The 24,636-nt window shown below is 43.4% G+C and overlaps 1 long non-coding RNA gene across 2 annotated transcripts; it reads right to left on the bottom strand.

The window, feature by feature from the left end:
• Positions 1 to 1,456: 1,456 nt before the first annotated feature.
• Positions 1,457 to 23,641, bottom strand: LOC108262755 (uncharacterized). Of its 2 annotated transcripts, XR_008396252.1 has the most exons (9): positions 23,488 to 23,641; positions 20,582 to 20,840; positions 20,245 to 20,451; positions 19,151 to 19,389; positions 12,594 to 12,707; positions 12,325 to 12,409; positions 4,344 to 4,489; positions 4,130 to 4,257; positions 1,457 to 2,585 (listed from the first exon to the last, which is right to left on the bottom strand). It is a non-coding gene; the product is annotated as an uncharacterized LOC108262755 (long non-coding RNA). The 2 variants fall into 2 exon arrangements; XR_001812000.3 differs by lacking the exons at positions 19,151 to 19,389; positions 20,245 to 20,451; positions 20,582 to 20,840; positions 23,488 to 23,641 and having other exon boundaries at positions 12,594 to 13,018.
• Between the last annotated feature and the right edge of the window lie 995 nt (positions 23,642 to 24,636).

Here is a 24,636-nt window from a genome sequence, read left to right as displayed (position 1 = left end):
GCCTGAACCCCAGCTGTCAAACCTCATCTGCTACCGACCAGCCTAAAAATATCAACAATAGCGTGGTACGGTGTTTGTGTCATGGTCTTTCAATTCCAACATTGCTGGTTCAAGCCAGCACCTGGTTAGGGTCTGTGTATGTGCTGCTCCTCTCTGTGTATCCATGTTCACTGTGTTCCTCACAAATCCATATACATGTAAATGGTTCACACTGAAAGTGTATCAACCTATGTGGGCAATATGTGTACATTGTACTGAGTAATCTACTTTCACTCTGCAGTGAATAATGCATGTACTGAGCAAATACCAAGGAAAATAATTCCTGAAAAGAGCATGGCATGTAGATTAACTATGTTGTATCATGGCACTGACACACACAATGGCAAACAAACTAAGAGACACAATTAAATAAAAACTACTCTCAGAAAATCATGTGTATATGTGACAAATACCAATTTCCTTGTATGTACAGGCAGGTCCTAGGCCCACTTTGGCAACTCAGACACCTGCAGTCACAGACAACAGAGAGTATTTCAATGAACAATAAATTAGAATTATTACTTATAACACAGGCACTTTGGTGGTTAGACCAATTTTTAACACCAGTTACTAGCATAGAAATATAACACAATACAGAATCATAAATACTATTTAAATATTTTTTTTTAAGTGGCACTGAACGGATATGAAGTCATATTTGTAAAATAGGCAAACAGAACAGTGTGACAAAGAATATAAAAACAATGCAGGCAGCATGCTCGCTAATCAGGGGGTATCATCTGGGTGCAGTGTAGGAGAGCTGCACCACTCAGCTGTGCACCTCCTCAATCAGGACTGAAACTTTGTATTTTAACACCAACATGAATCCACATCTAATAATTTTACCCCCCAAAATTTTACTACAACCAGTATCCGAGGGCAAACAATAAATCACTGTATGGTACAGTAAAACAGAAGCTTATTACATTTTAATATTTTTTATAAACTGTGGTAATATTTAAACATCTTTAAAGATGAGAGTTTGCCGTTCACATGTGGATTCTTGTTTAGTGCTCCTTCAAATAGTCATTAAAATCACATTATGATCGAGTTCAGAGTTTCATTGAGAGAATGAACCCTGCTAACTGTCCCAGCCCCACTGTACTTTGGCTGTAATGCTTTGGCTTCGGCCCCTGCAGATTTGCAACTTGCTTCACCCCATTTTCTCCTTAACACTACTGTGGAAGCTTCGCTTTATTTTTGCTCTGTCTGTACACTACACATGACTTTAAACAGAGCATAATTAATTAGCAAAAAATAACACTTCCTTTACCATAAATTTATACAGCGTGTTGGTGGCCCTTGTTAGCTCGGGGACAGAGACGATTGCTGAACTTTGTCTAACGGTAAAGTCGACCCCTGCGTAAGACACACCAAGAATGACACACAAAGAAAACACAACACCCAACATGAGATGATGAAAGGTTTTATGGGTGGCAGACACTTCCCAGGGCTCATCAGGTGGGCACCTCCCATATTACATTCCTTGATTCAACCCGACATAGATGCAGATGGGGTGCTTTCGGCATGCCAGAAAACAGACTACCCCCTGCTCATTCTGGGCATCCTTTGTTTTCACCCCTAACCAGTGGCTGCTTTGTTCAATTCCGTCAGAGTTCTCTTACGGCTAGTCGGGGCCCCTGGGCTCAGAGTCTCAGTGCGAACACGAGAGTCTTTACAATAATATCACAAATTTGCACAGCAGAAGCAACAACAATCAACAATTATTGAGTTACCTTTACAATATCCAAGGGTGTGGTTTTTTTTTTTTTTTAAAAAGGAGACAGGAAATGACCCAATGCTCTGTGCCTTGGCACCTACAGGCTTATCCATACCATATGAGGTACAACATCCTTTCAGCATCAAAATTAATTTACATATAGAACAAAAGACACATCAAAGAGGTGACATCTGAAAATGGCAAAGGGAACAAAGTTAAAGCTTCCAGATCCTGCTGAATGTGCAGGGGCAAATGAGTGAGCGCTTTCAGGTTAACAACTCTGAGGAAGCAAACATAAAGACAAAGACCCACCAGTATACAAGTGTACATGAAAGCTCATTACGTTAATCACAACAACTAACACAGACAGGACTTAGACTTACTTAGTGTTACACAAGAGGAAGTTACCCAGCTTAGAGAAAGAGGTAAGTGGGGTTTAGCAAAGAAGTGAGCAGAAAAAGAAACAAATGAGCCCAAAAGAAAGACATACAGTAAATCAAGGGATTAGTAAAATACAATACACTGCCAAAACAACACCTTTTCTTTAAAACGATTGTAACACAATAATTATTTTGCACTACACAATAAAATAGAAGATGAATGAAATCACTTCCGATTCCTTCCCGTTTGCACATACAAAAAGGTCACAAGAAAATGGAAAACAGAGATTACAAGCAAATACATGGCTATGTTTCACAAGTGTATGGTGTTTCAAATGGGTAGAAGTGTCTGGCTTTCTTCGTGAGGGCATTGAGCTTCCATAGAGGTAACTAGTCGATCTCCTGCATCTCCATCCCAAAGCTCTCAAAGAACACTTCTAGTGCTGCTGTAAAGAACATGAAAGCATAAAAAGGTTAGGAGGGCACAGACCGGAAAAAAAAAAAAAAAAAAAAAAAAAAAGTCCTCAGCGAAGTCCAGACTGGTCAATTAACTTTAGCTGGTTAGCTTTGAAGTTAGTTATGAACATAACACTCCTGTCAAAAATTCTTCCAGGTAGGTTCATGTTAGCTGGTTAGCTAGTATTAGCAATGAAGATGATGAACATTTATAAGCAAAACATCATAGTTCTCTTAGAAATTCTAAAATCAGTGTCAGTTAGCTAGTTTCTAGTCTCTACCAGGAAATCCTAAAGGAAAAATGTCCGGTCTTCAGTCTGTAAGTTGAAACTCAAGCGGAACTGGATTAAGCAGAAAGAAATGATCCGAAACATACGAGCAAGTCCTAGTCCTATAAGTAAGTGAAAGGCTCATCGGTAGCATCTGGTCGCAGTTATTGCTGCTTAAGGGAGCATAGACAAAATTTTAAGTTTAAGGGGACAATTAGTTTTTCACATGGGTGATTGGTATTGGAGGAGAATTTTTTTTTTGCTTGAATAAAAAATAAAATACATAAAAACGGTAGTGGTGTTTAATGGTGTACATCGTTTGAAGAGCTAAAACTATGAGATGTACACAAAAACAGAAGGAAAAAAAAAAAAATCAATCAAATACTTTTTCACAGCAGTGTGTGTAGTTTTCAAGTAAAGGTGTCCGGAGCAATACCACTAGTCATGACGTTTAGTGAGAGTATAACGAAGCAGATCCTGAATTGGCGTCTCTTCCTACTCGGGTCTACTACACGACGCAGGAGCATATTAAATCGGGCTCACACTGAGCGCTCAAGAGTCTATCGCGATCTATACGGGTCGAAGCCGCGAGATCTCGACTTGAAAGCCGCTACCTGGGGACGTGCTACGATTCAACTGCCGTGGCCTTTCTCTACCACTTCCTGTGGCACCATCGGGATAGCTGGGGAGTCACCGGGAAATAATCAGGTCATTAAAATGAGACAAGCTCACTACTTAGTACACTTGTTAGGGTCCTGCTTGTCGGTCAAAAGAATTTAGTGCAGGGACGTACGAGAGTCCTGAGCCAAGTCTGTCTACCCCAGCCAGAAGGGCCAAAGCACAGTATTTATTTACATCACATCATTGTTGTTAACAACAACAACAACAACAACAACAAACTTCTCATTTAACAGCTAGATTAAGCAGGATGCAGGGACAAGGGTGGTGTGAAATACCGTGGTGGCAGATGACAGCTAGGGCTGATTTATTTTTCTACACGAACAGTAGTGGTGTATTTAAAGCCGAGTTATTTAGCCGTACAACACAGTCTGTTAAGTGATTAATGGCTGTGTGTAACCGACAGACTCCCCCCCCCCCCCCCCCCTTTTATATAAAAACTAAATTAGACAAATAATTCAGGGTGTGCTGGTACAGGAGAAGAGTTAACTTTGGGGTGGAAACAGCTACTCAGCTTCACATCAGACATCACCCCATAGTGGATTATTTTCCTAAAACAGCATGCCACCAGGTGTTTTATTCCTTACATATTGCTACACTACGTGACTAAAGAAGGCCCACGTTGATCACACGGTCACCGGGAGTGCGACACTCTCCAGAGGCAGTCTTTAATGACCGTTTCTTGTTTGCTTGTTTTTTCTTGTGTTTTAACACCCTAGGAGAAAAACAACCGACAGAGTTTAGAGAGAGGCACAGGTTAGAGAGACAATCGATAGACTAACTGCTTCTTAAAAGCCTCACTTCTTTCTTTATCTATTTCGGTCATTCTTCAACGGATATTGCGGCCAAATCTTCGCATGCTGGTGATATTTGAAGCTCATCAAGTCTCTGTTCAGCCTCTCGTATTGATCAGATTCTCCAGGCAGAGAGAGTCACAGTTATAGCACCTTGACACACACACACAGAGAGAGAGAGAACCACAGAAGAAAAGAAAGCAAGCCACTTTGAAGATTTAAAAAAAATATATTTTTTAAAAAAAAGCATTGCTTTGAAAATTTTATTGCAGAAAAAGATTTTTTTTTAGTGCAAGCAAATCACATCTTCATGATCTCATGCAAAATTCATCGCAATTCTGACAAGCGACTTTATTGGATGTCACAAATGCCATGAAAAGAATCTACTTGCATTTGGCTTACTAAATAATTATCCCAAATTTGCCACTGCTGGGGGTGAAAAATTAATTATTCAGTATCTACTACGTATTATTCTGTTAATGTAGTGAATCTAATATGAAGGATATGGAGTGAGGAATGTAAATCTGAACCTGCCATCACTTAGACGATCAAAGGTCGTATTCAGAGACGGTGACCGTAGTACAAAAGGTACGTCCATGTTTACACTGGGAAAGTTAGGTGTATGCAGAGTCGGGTGACGCAGCCGCTCAAATCAATTCTCTATGCGCCTCATTCAGTTTATTAAAATCACGTACATGCAGTTCACGTCTCGGTGCGTCTTCTCGCGAAGAACGGTCCAAGAAAGGGTTTCTCAAGAACGTCCAGAATACCGCCTTTAAACGCCTCCACAAAATGAAGTGCGATGTAACAAAAGCAACGATTAAAAATGACGCAACAAAAGGCGGCTTAAATCGGTACGTTTACACGGACGACAATAAACCGATATTAACCCGATTAAGACGATACTCCGATAAAGAAACCGTCACGTAAATGGTGATCGTTGATGACCTTAATCCGACTATAAAGTCATAGTCGAAGTAAACGCAAATCGATTCAAGACGTGGGGAGTATCCCCGTTTTAGTTGCATGATCGACGTGCGTTCCAGACCTGTACACACCTTAAATCACATAATTAACGTCGTGTGGGAGTTTTTACTGAATTTTCCACCCAAAACTGTATACGGTCCCACAACGAAGACTAACCGTATGTCGATAAGTGAAATTGTGGAGGGAACGTCGGACGGCGTAATGACACGTGCCCTTAATCTATCTAGTCCTATAACATGTAAAACAGGAACATGAAAGGAGTATTCTAAAAGCGACTCATGTAAACATCTTAATCACAATATTGTCTTATTTAGAATAAGGTCAATAATTAGGTTATCGCTGTCCGTGTAAACGTAGTCAGCGATGGATACATGAGGTGATGGGTCACAATCGATGCAAATGGGGTCTAATTCAACATCATAGCGTATTATTCAGCAACTTATAAAACAGCACTTGATCTAGCACGTCCTATCATTTTTTTTTTTTTTTTTTTTTTTTTTTTTTAAGTTCACTTCAACAGAGTGATATGGTTACAACAGTCAGTCAGATGGTGGCACTTACTACTCCTCGCTTAAGCTGGTATCATGCAGTAAACGTGCACTTAAGTCTGAATAAGGTCTGAATCTTGAGTAACTGGGTCCGATGTCTGAATAGCGATGTGGCGTTTCGGGCTGAATTTTGTGGCCTGATGTCAACTCCGAATAAAAGCCCAGCGTTAAAATATCGATGTCGCCTGTGGGTTATTGTCCGTCTCGCACCCTTTAATCTCATCTACACAAACTCCTTCATTGGCACCCTCCTTCAGCTTTGAATCCGCCATTCCTTCTAAACTCATCCACTTTGCCTGTTGCTCCTTGAAGCAGCTAAAGATCTAAAAAGTTTTATAATCTGCATCTCCAGGGAGGCTGTGTAGCTCAGACTTTAATGAGATCGCCGAGAGCCCGAGTTCATTACAGCTCTTCCTCCCTCCCTCCTTCCTAGGCTCTCAGTTTGTGAAAAACACGCCACTGTCTCAGGCTCCAACGATCAGGCATTCCAGTCTGCTCGGATCCGTCCCTAGAGTCACAGAGTCGGCCACGGACGCTCTAGAGTGATGCCTATATGGAAAGAAGATGCTACACGCTTTCAGTTCCAGAACCAACAATTTCACCTGAGCCACTAAATCAATCATCCACGAGTGCGTTTGAAGAATTGGTACTAGAGGTCGACCGGTTTTGCTGGAAAAATACCTTTCTCAAGTTTTTCCTCGGTCGCGGGAGCGGCCGAGAAAGGTCCGTCGTCATGTTCGGCAGAATACTTTATGTATTCATTCACTATCAATAAGCGGTTGATTAACTGGTTATCGCCAGGTACTGCCAGACTTGGTCATAGGTAAAACCCACTAACTGGTCGACCTCTAATTGGTAGATCCTTAAATAGTGTAATACGATTAATCTTTGGAGCGGAGTGCAATAAGAGTGCATATAATACAGTCAGAGTTGATTACCCTAATCTGTTCACCTGTTCCGTGTGTCACCTTGATTAGGTTGGTTATTTGTACCTTGTCGTTTCTGGTTCGTTTAATCATATTAAAATGTATTTCCAAGTGCTACATTTCCTGCTTCTGTTTTCATTTTCCAATAATGAACTATTTTTTAATTTTGCCTCCCCGTGACCTCCACTAAGGACTTGGTTCTCCCTAAACAACACAGACTGTGGCTTTACACACTTGTGCCCTGCCTTCAAAAGCTGCACATTACACCCATGAATTACAGCTGCAGTTTGACACGTCCTCTGCCATTGTTTATCAGCATTTAAAAGTAGCTTTAAACAGCACTATCCTGAAATGTTTTTTTTTCTTTAACCAAGGAAAAGAGGACTACCTTTCAGAATTACTAGCAAAAATTAATGGTCGCATAACCCCTAAAGCACATACACGTTTAGTAGCCACTGAAAAAGTTACAATATGTCTGCAACCCGAAGAGATGCACTTAATGTCTGCAGTGGTCGATCTTTGGACCCGAGCAATGGGAAAAGAAAGAGAGAAAAGAAAAAAAAAGAAGAAAAAAAAACAGCACCTTTTGTAGCAGTCTTTGAAATTCATCTATTAAAAAGAGTTTCAAGTTGTTCAGTAAAATAAACGTGTGCGGTGACAAATATCCTGTTTTTGAACTGGAACAAGACCTTCTGTTGGGTCTGAAAGCCTGTTTTCCACTGAACATGAGTCAGTGAAGTCGAAATCAGACTTTTACGTCTGCATGTGCCCACTTGGTAAGTGTCAAGGTTTTGATCTATTGAAGCGAAAAAGAGGGGTTTTTTTTTTGTTTTTTAAATTAGCATAAGCACTGAATTTTCAAGCCCTTCATCTGGCATTAAACTCATTTAAGGAAACGTTTTCTGTTACAGCAATGGGTGATATCAGTTTTAAATGATGAAAAAAAATATTCAAAAAAACATGGTAGAGATAGAGAGGAAAACAGCTACAATTGCCCAGATGTTGGCAAGTCCTGGGAACATCTTAGCCACTGAACTGAGCAGCGGAATTGCTTTTGACGTCCAGCTGTTCGAGCATGCCATGTGATTTATGTCCTGGACGTATCCTTACCACCAACCTCTCCCCCGATTTCTCTCTTTTCTGTCTCTCTCAGCAAACTAGCACTGATCTCGTGGATTACATTCATGGCAGGATGTTACAGTCACTGGCCCAATCACTTAGGGACTGAGAGAACAGGCATCGAGCATGAAAAAAAAGGAAGCACCGAGATGCTGCTAGCACAACAGCGGCAGGAGGTCGAGGTTGTCAACGTGGATGTGCTCGAGTGGTGTAAGGGGACCGGTCGGGGTTAATAACGCATGTCGTGACCACCCATGCAGCCTGCATCCCTGAATATTTATGAAGGAGAAGGAAGAAAAGGAGCAAAAGCTTTTGCGGTACACAGGTGTCTCATCTCTTCTATATATATAAAAGAAAGGATCAAATAAACCAGGTAGTCCATTTTATTGCCTAAAATCAAATCCGCTTTTACAACCGTGCCAAAGTTAGCACCATTACTCGTCACACTGGATGAAATGATCCCAGTAAAATCTTGGCGGAATTCAATAACAGACTGTGCCATAACATGTTGATCATACTATGAAGATCCTCTAAAGATAGGCCTGTGGTTAAGTAAAGAAAACGATGGATCTGCTTACCATGTTCTGCTTCTTACTATAAGCCAGTTTGTGATCATTTTGGATCTAAATTACTAGAATACTATTATATTCCCCACCAGCCCCCCCCCCCAAAAAAGGGGGGGGGCATTCCACCATTAATGAACCATTTAGACATCAACAGTTTTCAAAGAAACACAAAACAACTTTTTACTATTGGACTTTGCTGATATAATCCATCATTTATAGTCTGAAAAAGGCAATGTTTACTGTTGTGTGCTCTGAAAATTTTGTTCCCAATATTACAGGAGTATCTTTTTGTCCCCAATTTAACCATCAAATCCCATTAGATTACCTCAATCTAAGGTTAAAAAAAATAATAATCTTTATACATCACTAGCGAGCGATGACTTCTATAACCCCATTTTTCATGACGTAACCAAACACAGTAGGTGAACGGTACGGCACCGGCTTATGACGCACGCACAGACCGAAATCAAGAACATCACCAAGCGTCGATTTAAAAGTATTTTCCTACCTTACTTGTAAATGAAATTCATTCTCCGATCCTTCTACGTGAACTCGTCTAGAACCTTGTCGTATAAGCTGTCTGACTTCTTCGGTTGGCACAGCGTCCGCTTTTCAACGGACATCAGAGCAAGGCCACCCGAACGCCGTTGTCCGGTAGCATTGAGTTGGAAAGCCTTGATCCTTTTCAAAGCAGAAAAACGTCCTCTACCGATGCAACAACACACACCACCGTAAGAAACAGCTTGCATAGTTTATCCGGTTCGGCCATGCCGTTACACACACCAGTGGAACGCATGAACAGTTAGTACGTTTACATGGACAACAATAATCCAATATTAACCCGATTAATTACAGTGCATCCGGAAAGTATTCAATGCGCTTCACTCTTTCCAAATTTTGTTATATTACAGCCTTATACCAAAATGGATTCAATTCATTATATTCCCTCAAAATTCTACAAACAATACCCCATAATGACAACATGAAGTGTTATTGAAATTTTTGCAAATTTATATAAATAAATAAATAAATAAATAAATAAATAAATAAATAAATAAATAAGCACACATGTACAGAAGTATTCACAGCCTTTGCCATGACACTCAAAATAAAGCTCAGGTGCAACCGGTTTCCACTGATCATCTTCACGATGTTTCTACAACTCGACTGGAGTCCACCTGTGGTAAATTCAGTTGATTAGACATGATTTGGAAAGGCACACGCTTGTCTATATAAAAAAGGTCCAATGCATGTGCATGTCAGAGCACAAACCAAGCCATGAAGTCCAAGGAATTGTCTGTAGACCTCTGAGACAGGATTGTATCGTGGCACAGATCTGGGGAAGGGTACAGAAACATTTCTGCAGCATTGAAGGTCCCAATGAGCACTGTGGCCTCCATCATGTGTATTACAGACACGTACACACCTCAAATCACACTTAACGACGTGAGCGTTTCCACCGCATTTTGCGACAGGACACGATCACACACGGCAGCGCTCAACCGTTTTACGGCAAACCAAGAGAGCACGGCTGCATCCCAAACCGCGTACTTGCCTTCTATAGGCCTATAGTAGACGAAATACATTTCTCGGTTGTTATATAGTAGGCAAGTACGCTGTTTGGGACGCAGTCCACGGTTTCAAGCAACCGTCCATTTGCACGTACAGCATGACCTAATTAACCGCGCTTGAAGCGTTCGTAAAATTTTAAATAAAAACCACCCAAAACTGTATATGATACAGAAGAACTGCATGTCGGTATGTGAAATTCGGGAGGGAACGTCAGACGGCGTGACGTAGGGACGTAATGACGTGTGCCGTGACCCGATCTATATTCTATAACATGTAAAACGGGAACATGAAAGGTGTATTCTAAAAGCGACTCGCGTAAACACCTTAATCACAATATCTATTTAGAGTACGGTCAATAACTAGATTACTGCTGTCCGTGTAAACGTAGTCGATATCAACTGACACGTTTCTCTTTGCAAGTTCAGGAGATGCGTTCAGCTCGCTGCGCTTTAGAAAAGAAGAGGGGGGGGGGGGGGGGAGAAGAAGAAGAAAAAAAAAAAAAAAAAAAAAAAAAAAAAAAAAAAAAAAGACACCACATGCATGTTTGCATTCAACTCTTTTGAAAGAATGCCTGGAACAATCTTATCATACTCCACAAATCCAACAGGCTAAGAAAGTCCAATTTTTCCAGGAAGGAAAGCCTCTTCTCCATATGTACATCAATGGCACCTATCAGCACATACATTCGATCGGACTAGTCACGTTGTCTTCGAAAGCACTCCGTTCTTTTCTTCATTTCCCCTTACGCAAAACCCAATCTCAGAACCCTTTGACTGGAGAATCTTGAAAAGCACATCTGTATGAGAGAAAACATCAAGAAAATTTTTATTTGGGATCTTGAAAATAGTGCATAAATCCCCCAGCCGACAGAATGGATTTTTTGTCCCAATCCAATGGGTTGTTCAGTGTGGCGTCGAAGCGCTCCATCGAGGATCCGCGTTTCTCTTCGGCAGTGTTGACTAAACGAGATGTATAAATCGATCGTGTAGGTGCAGCTTCGGGAGACTCTTCACAAGGTTATCCAAGGCCCAAGTGCACTTTGCTGAGGTGGCAAAGAAAGAGGCTAGGCCGTTCAAATTTGAAAAGAATAAACCTTGCAGTTTTGTGAAAGCACTAAATTGAGAACATGAGCACAGAAGTGCACAAGACCAGGACAGGGGTATCGTTCCCGAACTTTTGCCTGCAAGTCGCTTAGTTCATCAGACAGGACAGCCGCACCATCATACGTTCGGTCGTCAAGCTTGGAGCCACATACCATCTCCGCTACAGCAGCGGAAATATGCTCCGCTAAGGCAGCGGCTGATCGGTCAATGCTCACATCAGAAAACCCCACAAATCTTCCTTCCACCACTCCCTCCTCGGTAAACGTCCCTCCAAACTGTTGACAGCTGGGCAAAATTTGAAGCGTCTGCCGTCTCATCTACAAGTATCACCACAAAAGGTGGCATCTTTGATTTCGGCTTTTATCACGTTCATCAAAACATTTCCCACTGCTTCGCTCGGGTCATTTTGAACGCGACTTGACAGGCCAGACAAAACTGTGCAGGTCTCAAAATGATGTACTAGTTTGTAATCATATATTCAAAGCAAGCTAACAAGCTCTACATAATTCCCACAATCGTCCAAGTCCTCCCCTTCTGAAGGACAACATTAGCCTTTTCAGCACATCTCTCTCTCTCTCATATGTATATAAATATTTATTTATTAAAAAAAAAAAAAAAAAAAAAAAAAAACACAAGTTCATCGTGTTGTTCTGTCGCAACTCGGGACCTTCGTTCACTTGATGGTCTATGCGAGCTCTGACTAAGGTTTTAGCTTTAACTAAACTGAAAATGTGCAGATGCACACTCATGCTTTGGACATCCAGCTAACCATTCGTGTTTCTCTCAGAGTGAATTGGTGAACAAATTTTTTTTTTTTTTTTTTTTTTTTTTTTTTTTTAAACCAAGCTGAATAATTTTATAAGTGATCTGCAGTAAAATGGATTTGAACATAATGACCATTGATCCATTGTTAACACTAGAAAAACACCAATTAGGTCTATCTTTGGTGTTTCAAGCAAAAAACCGCCAAATGTCACTTAAACGTCATGATGACAATGTAGCCTACTACATCGAGCATGTTGCCAAATAACATGTACCTTAAAGGGTCGTGAAACCTCCCTCTTTCTGCTCAAGTCTACCTCGCAACTTAAATGGTCGTGGATGGCTGTGAGAGGAAGGGAGGGGGAGTGGGTGTGGCAAGGAAAGGCAAGCCTTCAGAATACTCACAATGAAAGGCGGATAGTGACAAAGTTTGCAGTGGCAGTAATATGCAGGGCTCTGATGAGGCACAAGACTTCTCTCCTCCTGAATCCTAAACGAAGACAATAGATAGACGGGAGAAGTGTCGGAATGGTAGCTATCTAATAGGCTTGAGCTTTTCATGAATAAAGGGGGAAGCTCTTCCCTTCGATGCGGACTCGCGTCCATAGTTTTGCACGCGACGGTGCCAGCAGAGCTTTAATTACAAACGGTCATGGTTTAAAAATTAGACATACCTCATTTGAAGGGATGAAAGTGTCCTAGGGATTCAGTACCACATCATCGTATAGTCGCAAACTGCTTTCATGAGCAAGTCCGAAGTCCACCTTTCTCCAATTCTCATAGCTTTCCTGAAACAACACACTGGAACTCTTACACCACTGACACACACACACACACACACGACCCATTTGGACACCTCTCTCATCTACTAATGCATGAATAATTCAGAGACCGCATCTTCTCATAGGATAAGAACATGCGGTCTCATGAATAATTATAGGACACATCTATAGAACATCGCCCTGTCCCCACAAAAGCTCAAAATTAAGCAGTTTTCTCCTACAATTAAAATGAACAGATGCCAAGATTATCTTATGATGTGTGACACAAACGTCTCTTAAAATCTTGTCATGGAAATTAGACCAAAAAAAATAAAAAAATAAAGTCTGTGTTTTGGGGGGGGGGGGGGGGGGTTTGTTAATTACAAAAAGAGATGGTTAATACAGGATAGGATTCCCACTGCAGAATCCTACTTCAGTGCTGCAAAGTGGCAACGATGGCTGTCTGATAGCTATGGTAGCAGGGCTAAATGCCCTGGCAGGTTTTACCATGCTACAAAAGGGGTCAGACTATTTTATCCTAGAAATCATTTTCTAGAGGTATCGGCTTGCCCGCCCAGCCAGCGGGATGGCGACATTCAAAGGCTAAAACGGCGCGAAGAAACAGGCCTCGGTACCCTGCGCGTCAATCGGGCCATTCCAAGGCGGCTGGATGCAACTCGAGCGACGAGAGGCTGCCAAGAATCTCAGGTCCCAGAAGGCTGCAAAGGAACAGGATTAACCTTGCCATATGTACCTACAACTACAGGTCTTTGGCAGGGAGGAACCATTTGAACCACCTGATGGAGGAGGACGACGATGACTATCAGATGCATGATCACATGCGACGCGCAAGGGTTGAGCGAGACCCGTCAGAGGAAGGAAGAGAGTGTTCGCGGTAAAAGCGGACTGTCAGATCAGTTGGAGGTATCGGGTTCATCGTAAGCAAGGAATGAGATTCAAAGTTCACCTCTCGCCAGTTTGTTTCATCACAGATCGGGGTATTGAACGTGAATCTCCATGGGAAAGCCACCCTCAAGACCGTCCAGACCTACGTTCCCACGAGTGCCAGCGACGACGGCGGAGTGGAGGAATTCTATCGCCAGCTAGACAAAATGATAGCTGTGAAATCCACATACACCGTCGTGACGGGAGACTTCGATGCAAAAGGTCGGACAAGGGTGGCAAGGAGAAACGTATGCCGGAAGGTTCGGATCGGATGAAAGAAACAAGAGGGGAGAGCGTGTGGTCACCGTGGCAGAGGCGAGACGGCTTTAAGATCGGCAACGGCCTAGTCGGGAAGAAGCAGGAGAAGAGATGGACCTGGACATCTCCAAACGCTGAGCATCGCAATGAGAGAGTATATCCTGGTCGACAAGCAGCGCATCTCGCAGCACGTCTCCATCATAGCGGCATTTCACGACGGCAGCAATCACCGCCTACTGAGGGCAAACACAGTCAGTCATCGACTGGACGAGGGAGAAGACGACACTGCACTTGGCCCCGAAGGAAGAACGCGTGAAGGTCTACGACGAGACGTGGCTGCAGGAAACCTGGCATCAAGTTGACGAAACGGATACGGACTACGCTCACCGATAAGGAAATTGAAGGAGTGCTTGAGGAAGGCTGAGGAGGCGTGCCCGAGGGAGCAGAAGGGAAGAATCTTGGAGGAAACTAAGAAACTGCTGGAGAAGAGGATGAACATGAAGTGAATTGAATATTCCCTTCTTAGCAGAGTGATACATCAACATCTGAAGAAACACTGAGAAATACCGGGTAGAAAATCTCCCAAAGGCCGCAGAGGAAATGAAGAGCCTCAAGAAATGAGAGGGGAACATGGCAATATATAGATCAGAGGTGACTACACTTAAGAACACAGCTGGCATACCGGTCAGCGATAAAAGTGAGGTGGAAAAGATCTGCAAAGACTTCTACACCAAGCTTTTTAAGTCAGACAGGAATGCGCAGCCGCTGGCGGCATCTCAAAGGAAAGAAAAAGTGCCACCCATCCTCGCCAGTGAGGTTGAACGAGCAGTCAAATCGATGAATAGCGGGACAGCGCCAGGGAAAGATGGCATAACATCCGAGATGCTGAAGTCAGGCAGAGAGCAGCTATGGAAAATCCTCGCCAAGCGATTCACTCACTATCTGGATGAGGGAAAAATACCCTCAGAATACAAAAGAGTCGAATACCATCCTGCTGTACAAAAAAGGGTGATAGAGAAGATCTGAAAAGCTAATCGGTCCATATGCCTCGTCTCAAGTGTATGAGCTGTTCACGAAGGTAATCGTGAAAACATCACCACATCTAGATGAACAGCAACCAAGAGCGCAAGCAGGCTTCCGGAAGAACTATAGCACGATAGATCACATTCACTCTGACCCAATTGCTCGAGCGAGCCAAAGAGTACAGGATGCCTCTGCGTGTCGCGTTTGTAGACTACGAGAAGGCCTCCGACATGGTCGAGATAAACGCAGCGTTGAACTCGCTGGAGAGACAAGGGGTCGAGGCGTAGTACATCCAACTGCTCCAAGAGGCAAATTCCAGATGCATGACCGACATAGCTCTACTATCGTCACCCGTAAAAGCACCAGACCAAAAAGGTGTTAAGCGAGGAGACCCCATCTCTCCGAACCTATTCGCCGCCCATCAACGGCGAGCTACTGACCCACCTCAGTTTTGCTGAGGACATCGCGCTCATCGCCGAAACCACAGATCACCTGCAGACATAATGAAGGCACTAAGGCTGTTTTTAGGATATAAAGTATCCTGTTGTCAAGCAAGCTTATTTAGGGTGAAATGAGAAGTCATGGTCAATGGAATATTTACAATAGATGAGAAATGGATGTCATCGTCAGTGTCGCAGGGAGGATGTAGTACCCAGACAGGTTTTGGATACAAGTCAGGTCGGCCATCATGGGTATCGTAATCAGTCCGTCAACATCAGCGTTTATCAGTGACTTCAAACGTAAAAGACTGTTCCGAATGATAGAAACAATACAAGGCAAAATGAGCAAGACAAGAAGAATCAGTGCACCTGTTGGTAGACAGACGGTTAATATCCACGAGCCCCCGTACTAAATTCAGCCAAACAAACACCATCTCGCTAGTCTGCAGAGGGTTGCGTATCGCAGACCGCATGTGTTCAACGATAGAATACCAGTCATGTGTCTGCAGGATGAGGGGACGGGTGACACTGCGTGGGGAGCACCGTTGGCAATGATTCTTCTGACGAAAGGCGATACAGAACGGTTTACAGAGGCGGCCAATATCTTGGCATACGGGCTTTTAACTACTAATTGTCGTCCAATCTGCAGAAACGGTCTACTAAAGAACTTTGCGGGCTTATGTGGGACCTACAGAAAATCACGTCACCTTAGGCACTTAGTCCCGTCACCACCAGCTAAATACCCAATTTGGCTAAAAGTGTGTGTGTCATGTACTCTTTCTGCCGCAACCACGCGATTGATCAATAAGTCTTCCACCCAATAAACTTCAATATTGCACTTTGGTTTATCTTTTCAGCTTAAGGGTCTACCCCCGGACCCCCGGTGTTGTCGGGAACGGTCCCAGTGATTTGAGAGTTTATTTCTGTGACAGGGCTTACTAACAGACACCACCTATACCAGGAGAAGGGTGCACCATTAGGAATAGGGTTGTACGTACGAGTGGATGTACAGGTCGAAATCTAACGATTTGTGTCTAGTCTGTGGTCAATGAGCTTTGGGGCGCAAGAGGTGCGGAAGCAAAGTCACATCGTCTAACCGCCGTCCTGGTCACGTGGCAATATAGTAAGCGCTAATGAAGTTCAGTCCTCCTAAGAGTAGAGATTCCGTGTCGTCAACAACATCTCCAAAAACTACATGTCCGTGATTTCGCAGACTACTAGATACCACTTGAGACCGTCTATCGTGGAGTCGCGTGGGACTGGCGTGTTGACGTGTCGGGGTGTAGTGAGTCATGTGTGTGGGTGTGTATATGCAGATCGTTGATCGTAGGTCCTCCTAGAGGCCTCTTGATCGAGAATCATCATCATCATCATCATCATCATCATCATCTAGTTCTCCTATCGCAGTCCAGTCTTCTCCAGCTCAGTGCTCGGCTCCAGCGCCCTCCAGCAGTGGCTCGCATGCATCGACGTGGCTCTCTGGCTGGCCTTTACCACGGAGTGAGTGACGAAAAGGATTGTTCCACCTGGTCCTGCGGAAGTCCTCGATCACGATCCCGAACTGTCAGTCTGACTAATGTTGGATGTGTGCATGTATTCCCGTTCTTTGTGAGCTAACTGATAGTTTGGGTGTCTGAAGTCACCTCTTCTGTTCCCAGGTTCCTCACCCTTCCCTTAACTCCACCATCAGTTCGCTTCTGCTCTGGACAGTCTCTTGCAAAATGTACAACTTTTCCGCATATAGACACGTGAAGTTGTGTCTATGGGGGTGGCCACCTGGCCTTCCTTGACCACATCCTTTTGGTTTTCGTCTCCATCTTTCTTTCCTTTGCCTCTCGTAGAAGCTCCTCCGCATGGATCGCGTACCTCTCCACTTGTGCGAGGCTTCCAGTGTCCCAGGTTATCACCCATCACTATCATTGCTGTTTGACTATAGCGACAATTTCTGGTTTAATGCCATTCATAAAGCGGTTTCTGAGATGTGCCTCACGGGCTGTGACGGCCGCCTGCCCATCTGCCAGAGCGTCGGCTTTCTCCAAGCCCGAGTTTGCGTCACGGAAAGAGACTGGACAGGTACTGTGATACAGTCTCAGTCTTCTTGTTTACTCTGCTATTTTCTTCATGTCCAGTCGCACAAGAAAAGGTGTCCGTCAGCCTCTGCTGGAGCGCAGCGATTCGTGCTCTGTACCTTGCGTCGACTCCACGTGCCACTGTGCGTTGTGATCGGACGGACATCATCCTCTGGGAATTCACGTGAAACCTCGACCCAGTCCGTGCCAAGTTTTGCCAGAAGTGGTCATCGTAGTTCATGGGTGGTGGGTCTGAAATCTCTGCAGAATATCTGGAGGTTCATCCCCAAACTTTCGTCCTCCTACTTCGCAGAGCGCCGGCAAAGGAGTCGGGCTGCTCCCAATGTCCTCCAACGTCCAGGGTCTGTGAACTAGCATAGGGCCGCCTTCTCCGGCCACTTCCAGCATTGGGGCACTTATCACGGCGTGCATTGTCCCTTCTCTGTCCGATTTTGTTGGTCTGAAGCCCTCAGGAAGCAATGTTGTCCCTTCACTTGGCATCTCGTGTGTAACGCCACCGGTGGAGCTAGGACGGCCGGCGCACAGTTCGGTAGGGGTCACGGCTCAGTTCTGACAGGTTCGGATAGAGTGGGCGAACTGGAAAAAAAACTTTGCAGATAAACACAGGGCTCTACAGTGCGACCATTTCACTCACACTTGTGACTGAAAAGTATTTACATTTATTCATTTAGCAGATGCTTTTATTCAAAGCGCCTTACGAATGAGAAAAATACAAGCAAAGCGATACATCAAGCAGAGCTGCCATACAAGATCCATTAATTGAGTTCTAGAAGAAGCAGGGTAGAGGGGCAAGTTCCAGAGCAAATTTTTTATCCATTTATCTTTATTTTTTTTTTAATGGGTTGGTTAGGTGTTCACAGAAGAGGTGTGTCTTCAGCCGTTTTTGGAAGATTGAGAGATTCTTCAGTCCGGATTGAGGTTGGAAGTGTTAGTTTGAAGGTTCTTGAAAGGGACCTTAAGCCACGCAGTGTAGGTACTACCAAGCATCGGTCATCGATCGATCGCAGACTGCGTGAGGGAACGCAAGCCTTCAGGAGAGAGAGTTGAGGTAGGAGGGTGCTGATCCAGACAAGGTCTTGTAGGAGAGCATCAAGGCCTTGAATTTGATGCGGGCGGCTACAGGAAGCCAGTGGAGGGAGACGAGACACGGGTTCTCTCGAGCCGGTTGGAGACGAGGCATGCCGCTGCATCCTGAAATCTTTTGAAGGTGTTCGATGGAGCCGGCCGGGAGGCCCGAGAGTAGCGAGTTGCAGTAGTCCAGTTTTGAGATAACAAGAGCCTGGACTAGTATCTACGTAGCCTGTTTGGTGAGGTAGGATCCGACTTTCTCGATGTTGTACAGGACCGTGCAGTTGTTGAGATGTGGTCCGTCAAGGTCAAGCCGTCATCGAGAATCACCCAAGGTTCCTGGCCGTCCTGGTTGGCTCGAGTGTGGTCGAGCCGAGCTGTACAGTGAGGTTGTGGTTGATTGAGGGAGAGGCTGGGGTGACGAGAATCTCAGATTTTGCCAGGTTGTTCCCTCATCCAGACCGAGATGGAAGGACAAATAGAGCTGGGTGTCGTCAGCATAATCGATGATATGCAAAGCCATGAGACTCAATCACCTGCCCTAGAGATGTAGTGTAGATAGAAAAGAGCAGTGGACCCAGAACTGACCCCTGTGGAACGCCTTTGAGAGTTGCCAAGTTTCAGAAATACCTCCCCTCCACGATACCTTGAAGGATCTGTCCGAGAGATAGGATTCCACCCGGCGCAGAACCGTTCCAGCGATGCCCAGGCTTGACAGAATCGACAGGAGAATCGGACGGTTCACAGTGTCGAAAGCAGCAGAGAGGTCGAGTAGGATCTAGAGGTTGCTCTTGCTAGTCGTAAGGCTTCGGTGACCGAAAGCAGAGCGGTCTCCGTGGAGCGATTGCTCTCGAAGCCAGACTGCTTGGTGTCCAGGAGGTTGTTCTGTAGGAGAAAAAAGGGGAGTTGATTAAAAACAGCTCTTTCAAGAGTTTTGGAAAGAAAAGGGAGGAGGGAAACAGGTCTGTAGTTGTCAACCACAGCAGGGTTAAGTGATGGTTTTTTAAGCAGTGGGATAACCCAGGCCTGCTTAAATGAGGCAGGGTATGTGCCAGTAGAGAGGGATGTGTTAAAGATGTGTCTGAGTACAGGTAATAGCGTGGGAGAGATGGACTGAGGTGGCGAGAAGGGATAGGGTCAAGAGGACAGGTTGTGGGACGGCTAGAGAGGAGGAGGAGCCGGTCTGGTGGTGAGAACTGGTTCCTGATTGATGCAACCTTGTCGGAAAAGAAAGTGGCAAAGTCGTCTTCAGTGAGAGAGGTAGGGGAAGGGGGAGGAGGGGGACAGAGAAGAGAAGAAAAGGTTTTGAAGAGTGTGCAGGTGTTGGGAGAACTGCCAATCTCTCTGGAAAAAGAGGAGAGAAGTGTTCGGTAATTGGTTACATCGGTTGGATTGTTAGATTTACGCCATTTCCTTTCAGATGCACTTTGGCACTTTTGTTACGCAGAGCTTCTGAGAGCCAAGAGCTAGAGGGTCATGTTCGAGCAGGTCTGGAGATTAGGGGGCAGACGCAGTCAAGAAAAGATGTTAGGGTGGATCATAGCACGTCAGTTGTGGTGTTTAAGTCAAGTGAGGTGGCTATCAGAGGGAAGTAAGGTTGTGATAATGGAGGAGAAATGTGAGGGGGAAAGGGCGCAAAGACTGCGATTGGGGGGGGGGGGGGGGGTTTGGGGGAATACATAAAGAAATGATCAGAGGTATGGAGAGGAGTAACGAGAAGATTGTGTGTGGTGCAATTACGTGTGAGGATGAGGTCGAGCTGTTTGCCGGTTTTGTGGGTTGCTGGTGTGATGAACTGCTTGAGGTCAAATGTGAGAAGGTGAGCAAGAAAATCATGTGGCTTGTCTAGATGAATGTCGAAGTCACCAAGGACCACAGGAGGAGTTCCATCATCCGGTATGGTGGACAGTAGCATGTCAAATTCATCGATGAACTTCCACAGTTGACCTGGAGGAAGGTAAACAACAAGAAAGTGCATTTTGGCAGGGTAAGTCACTAACAGCATGAAATTCAAAGGAAGTGTAGGAGCAAGAGAAAGAAGGACAGGTAAACTTCCATGTTTTGGAGAGAAGCAAACCTGTATCACTCCCTCGCCTGTTGGGACATGAGGTATGGGAGAAGTTGAAGTGGCAGTGTTCAGTATGGATCCAGGTCTCAGTCAGAGACAACACACTGAGGTTGGAGTGGGTTGCAAAGGCAGGAATGAAATCTGCCTTGTCGACGGCAGATTGGCAGTTCCAAAGTCCGAGAACGAGAGCTAATCTGCAGAGGCCACGTTCAGAGAGCGTAGGTTGTCAAAGTTGCGTACTTCTCTGGGAGTATGACGCGGTCTGCACCTGTGGCAAATAACAGGGATAAACTGATGACACGTTAGTACCTGTGTAAACAGCAAGAGGAATAAAGGGGGGGGGGGGGGGGGGGGGAGTATACTTAGCAGCGCGAGTGGTGTCTTCAGTGTCCTTGTTCGGTGGACTCACGCAGGCAGACTCGCAGGTCTTTACACGAGCTCGGTCTTCACACGACAAGGGCTGATGCCTCAGCGTTTCTTAATTCTTAAATACTGCCGTGCTTCACAGCTGAGCACGCCTCTTTAATTAGCAAGAGTAGTCGCGTGAACGAGCGACTCCGGACCGAAACCGAATATGAATACCGGAATTCGCTTTAATCTAGCAACGTGTACACAGCTCGTAGCAACAAGGAAGCGCAGTTATAGCTTCTATCTGACAATCGGTGCTAAAACTTGTTTCAACTACTTTAAAAAAAAATTCAAATAAAAAATTTTTTTAAAAAAGTTACTGGTTGAATAATCACTTTTGCTATTTTGTGCGACCATGAATAAATATTCATTTGCACTGGTGCGAGTGACCTGTTTGTACTTGTATAAGACAATCGGGATAAAAACTACAACACCAAAATGAATATACACCACGCAACAGTCATTTTCATTGTTTTTCATCTCCTCAGTCAACAGAACAAGTGTGGAAATACTGCAAAGAAGCCATTATGACAACAAGTAACTCTGTACATCAACTGCTTCTCTCAACTTCCTGATCTCACAACCGCCATCTTATTGATCCCGCAAAACGACCTGAACCTGCGACCTGCTAGTGTAGACACGGCGGCTTCGGGTGGAGTAAATTAATAATGCTAACGCTACAAGGTGGGTCTAATTCAAAATTCTTTATTAAATAATTCCTCACCAATCATAAGCGAGAGTAGCAACTGTTCAGTCTATAAACACAGTACACTGCAGCTCTCCTTCACTAACTAATTCAATTCATTTAAACCCAGGGTTGCCAGATATCACTAGAAAATCAACTCCAGTTTCCATGTTTTGATGTAATCTCCCCAGAACACAATATTATCAGCAGACACGGCAACACTTTACTGGGGAACTGATCTAAAACTGAGACGAAAATAAAACTACCTAAATATAAAGCCAGAAAATGTGCTTAGTAATAAATCAATCATTTAATACCAAAAAAATAGATATTATAATAACTTCATAAAATATAAATAAAATGAGAAATTAAATGATGTTTAATTACCATGGGTTGCATGTAATATCAAATTGACATTAAGCTTAATTTGCCATTTCATTAGAAAGTTATTAGCCTTTTTCCTAATGTGGATCATGCTTGTGTTAGTCTACTTTTAATTAGGACTCTTGTTTAAGATGTGTAAAAATAAATATTTTATGCTTGCTTATTTATCAATTAACCAACAGTATGCATCACTGTTGTTATTTTAACTCAATTAACAGTGACCATGAGCAGAGAGCTTACGTTTAACTGTTTATGTCAGACTTCCTGATTTAAGCTTAAACAAAAAGAGAAGTGGTATCGGGATAGGTTGTAAAAGTCCGATAGGTACATCCATAATGAACAACATTAAACTAAACCGCTTTGCATCTGATGGGTAAATTAACTCACCTATATGAGATTATTCAGATATATACACACACACACACACACAGAGCAGTTCGAGAACTGCCTCCAGCCCAGAACCATGACAGTGGAAGATGTCTAATAGTGTAGCTTTAAATATATTTAAGAGGAGCAGACTTCAAACACCGAACATTGATGTTTATTGTACTTGTTTACAATGTGAGACAAGTTAACGGTTGTTTTTTTTTGCATACAGTCTGTAAAATTATCCGAACATATTAAAATTTAGTTTATCAGGAGGTAAATTAATTTGTCACGGCTCACACCATGTTCCTAAATTGTGTCATAATCGACCAGCTCAAGTTCTCTCTGCCTACTCGTGCGTTATATTGTGGCACGAGAAAACATAATATGTGAAAGAGCAATAAAAAAAATAATCGAGATCTCAATATTGATCTAAATAATCGGGATTATCATTTTGGCCATAATCGTGCAGCCCTAGGTTCGATAGAGCAATCCTTCAGAATGTAAAAGAGTTTACCTGTGAGGGCGTGTCCACATGCAGCAATTTGGTAGGACTTAAAGTTTTCTCTTCACTTCTTTTGTTTTTTTATTATTATAAAATGTACTTGTGCATAAAATTAACCAAAATGTATCATATACTGCTGATATGATGGAATGAGTCAACGGGGCATGCCACTTGATAACCCGCTGCAAAAATACTGTGCCTCTTAATAAATACTCTCTGTACTTATTCATTGCTCGAACCGGACTCTTTCCGTTGGCAAATCTTTTTACCGTCATTATGTATGTACCTATTTTGTTTTTCTTTTTTTTTTTTTTTATGTACATCTCCCCCATATATCTATGAAGCTGTGATCTATGAAACACCAATATCTCTGCCGTCACAGAGGCAAAGTTCCTGGAACTTCTTATAACAAATCACTCCATGTAATGCTTCTCTCTCTCTCTCTCTCTCTCTCTCTCTCTCTCTCTCTCTCTCTCTCTCTCTCTCTCTCTCTACGTAATACTCACATCATTGACTCCCTTCCATACAGACAGCAAGACACAATGACTTCATAAAATTCTAATTTACCTTAAGGCTGTTTCGTGATGATTCCTAACGGTCAGTGGCAAGACTGCATCGGTCTTTCGCTCTGCACAACAAAGGGCAAACCGCCTGCGTGTCAACACTGACTTCAGGGTGAAAACTTCTCCACAGCGCCCTCCGGGTTGCATGCTGTCCAGAAAAGCTGAAAAGACTCGCGCAGTCTTATATTAAAAAAAATAAATAAAAAGTATAAAAAAAAATAATAAATAAATACATATAGAGGATGCCAACTCTGTGTACCAATAAGAAGTGTTTTGAGGCAGTTCAAATAGGCTTTGTTTAAGGGTCTCAGAAGATGTGCAGATGAACCTTGAACAGAACATGATGTTTGTGTCTCTAAGCAGATAAACATTCTGTACTGATCTCAGTGACATGACATAGCCTTCTTAGGCGTAATCCCCTGATGAGAAAGAAATAGAACAAGAACAAAATTATCACAAAGTAAAAGTGAGTAATTTCCCCCCTCACAATCTCAGAAAATGAAGTTTAGTGTTTCATGACACTTTAAACATGCTTTGTCTACACCAACAAAATCTAAGGTGATATGTTTCGGTGGACGTTCAACACTTGTTTTGCTTGAGAAAACATGAAAATATAGACTTACAACTGTTGTCCGTTTGATTTAGCAGCATTAGTAAGGTTTCAAATACTTCGTGATTTTCGCTAATCGAGATCTGGCAACCGCGAGTTGTTTTTCCACTTGGACGAGCGATTCGGTGACCGCTTCTCCTGCGCATGAAATCACCCGTGTGCCAACAAACCGACAAGAACACAGAACAATGAGAACGAGTCATAGCAAGAGAGCTTTGGCGCAAAAGCTGTTGCGGATCCGCTCGCCTCAATCCCTCCATAACTGAAACAGATGGCAGAAAATTAGTCGTTTGGCGAATACATAATTTATTGACAGTTAACATTTTAGTATGTAAGCTTGATGCTACACCTCAAATGACAAATTTATAGTAATATTAATAATTAGCCAATCACCGCTCTCATTCTCTCAAATGGCTCGGGGACGCAGAGCATTCGCAGCTTATATGGACTCCATGCCACAGAGAGATATTTATTTATTTTTGCATATCAACATTTAAAACCGACTTTGAAGAAAAAAAAAAAACAATTGACAACAGGATTTTG

The sequence above is a fragment of the Ictalurus punctatus genome, chromosome 3 (assembly GCF_001660625.3).
Source record: "Ictalurus punctatus breed USDA103 chromosome 3, Coco_2.0, whole genome shotgun sequence".
Lineage (NCBI taxonomy): Eukaryota > Metazoa > Chordata > Actinopteri > Siluriformes > Ictaluridae > Ictalurus > Ictalurus punctatus.
The sequence above is the reverse complement of the archived record's forward strand: the minus strand, read 5'-3'. Positions and strand labels throughout refer to the sequence as shown.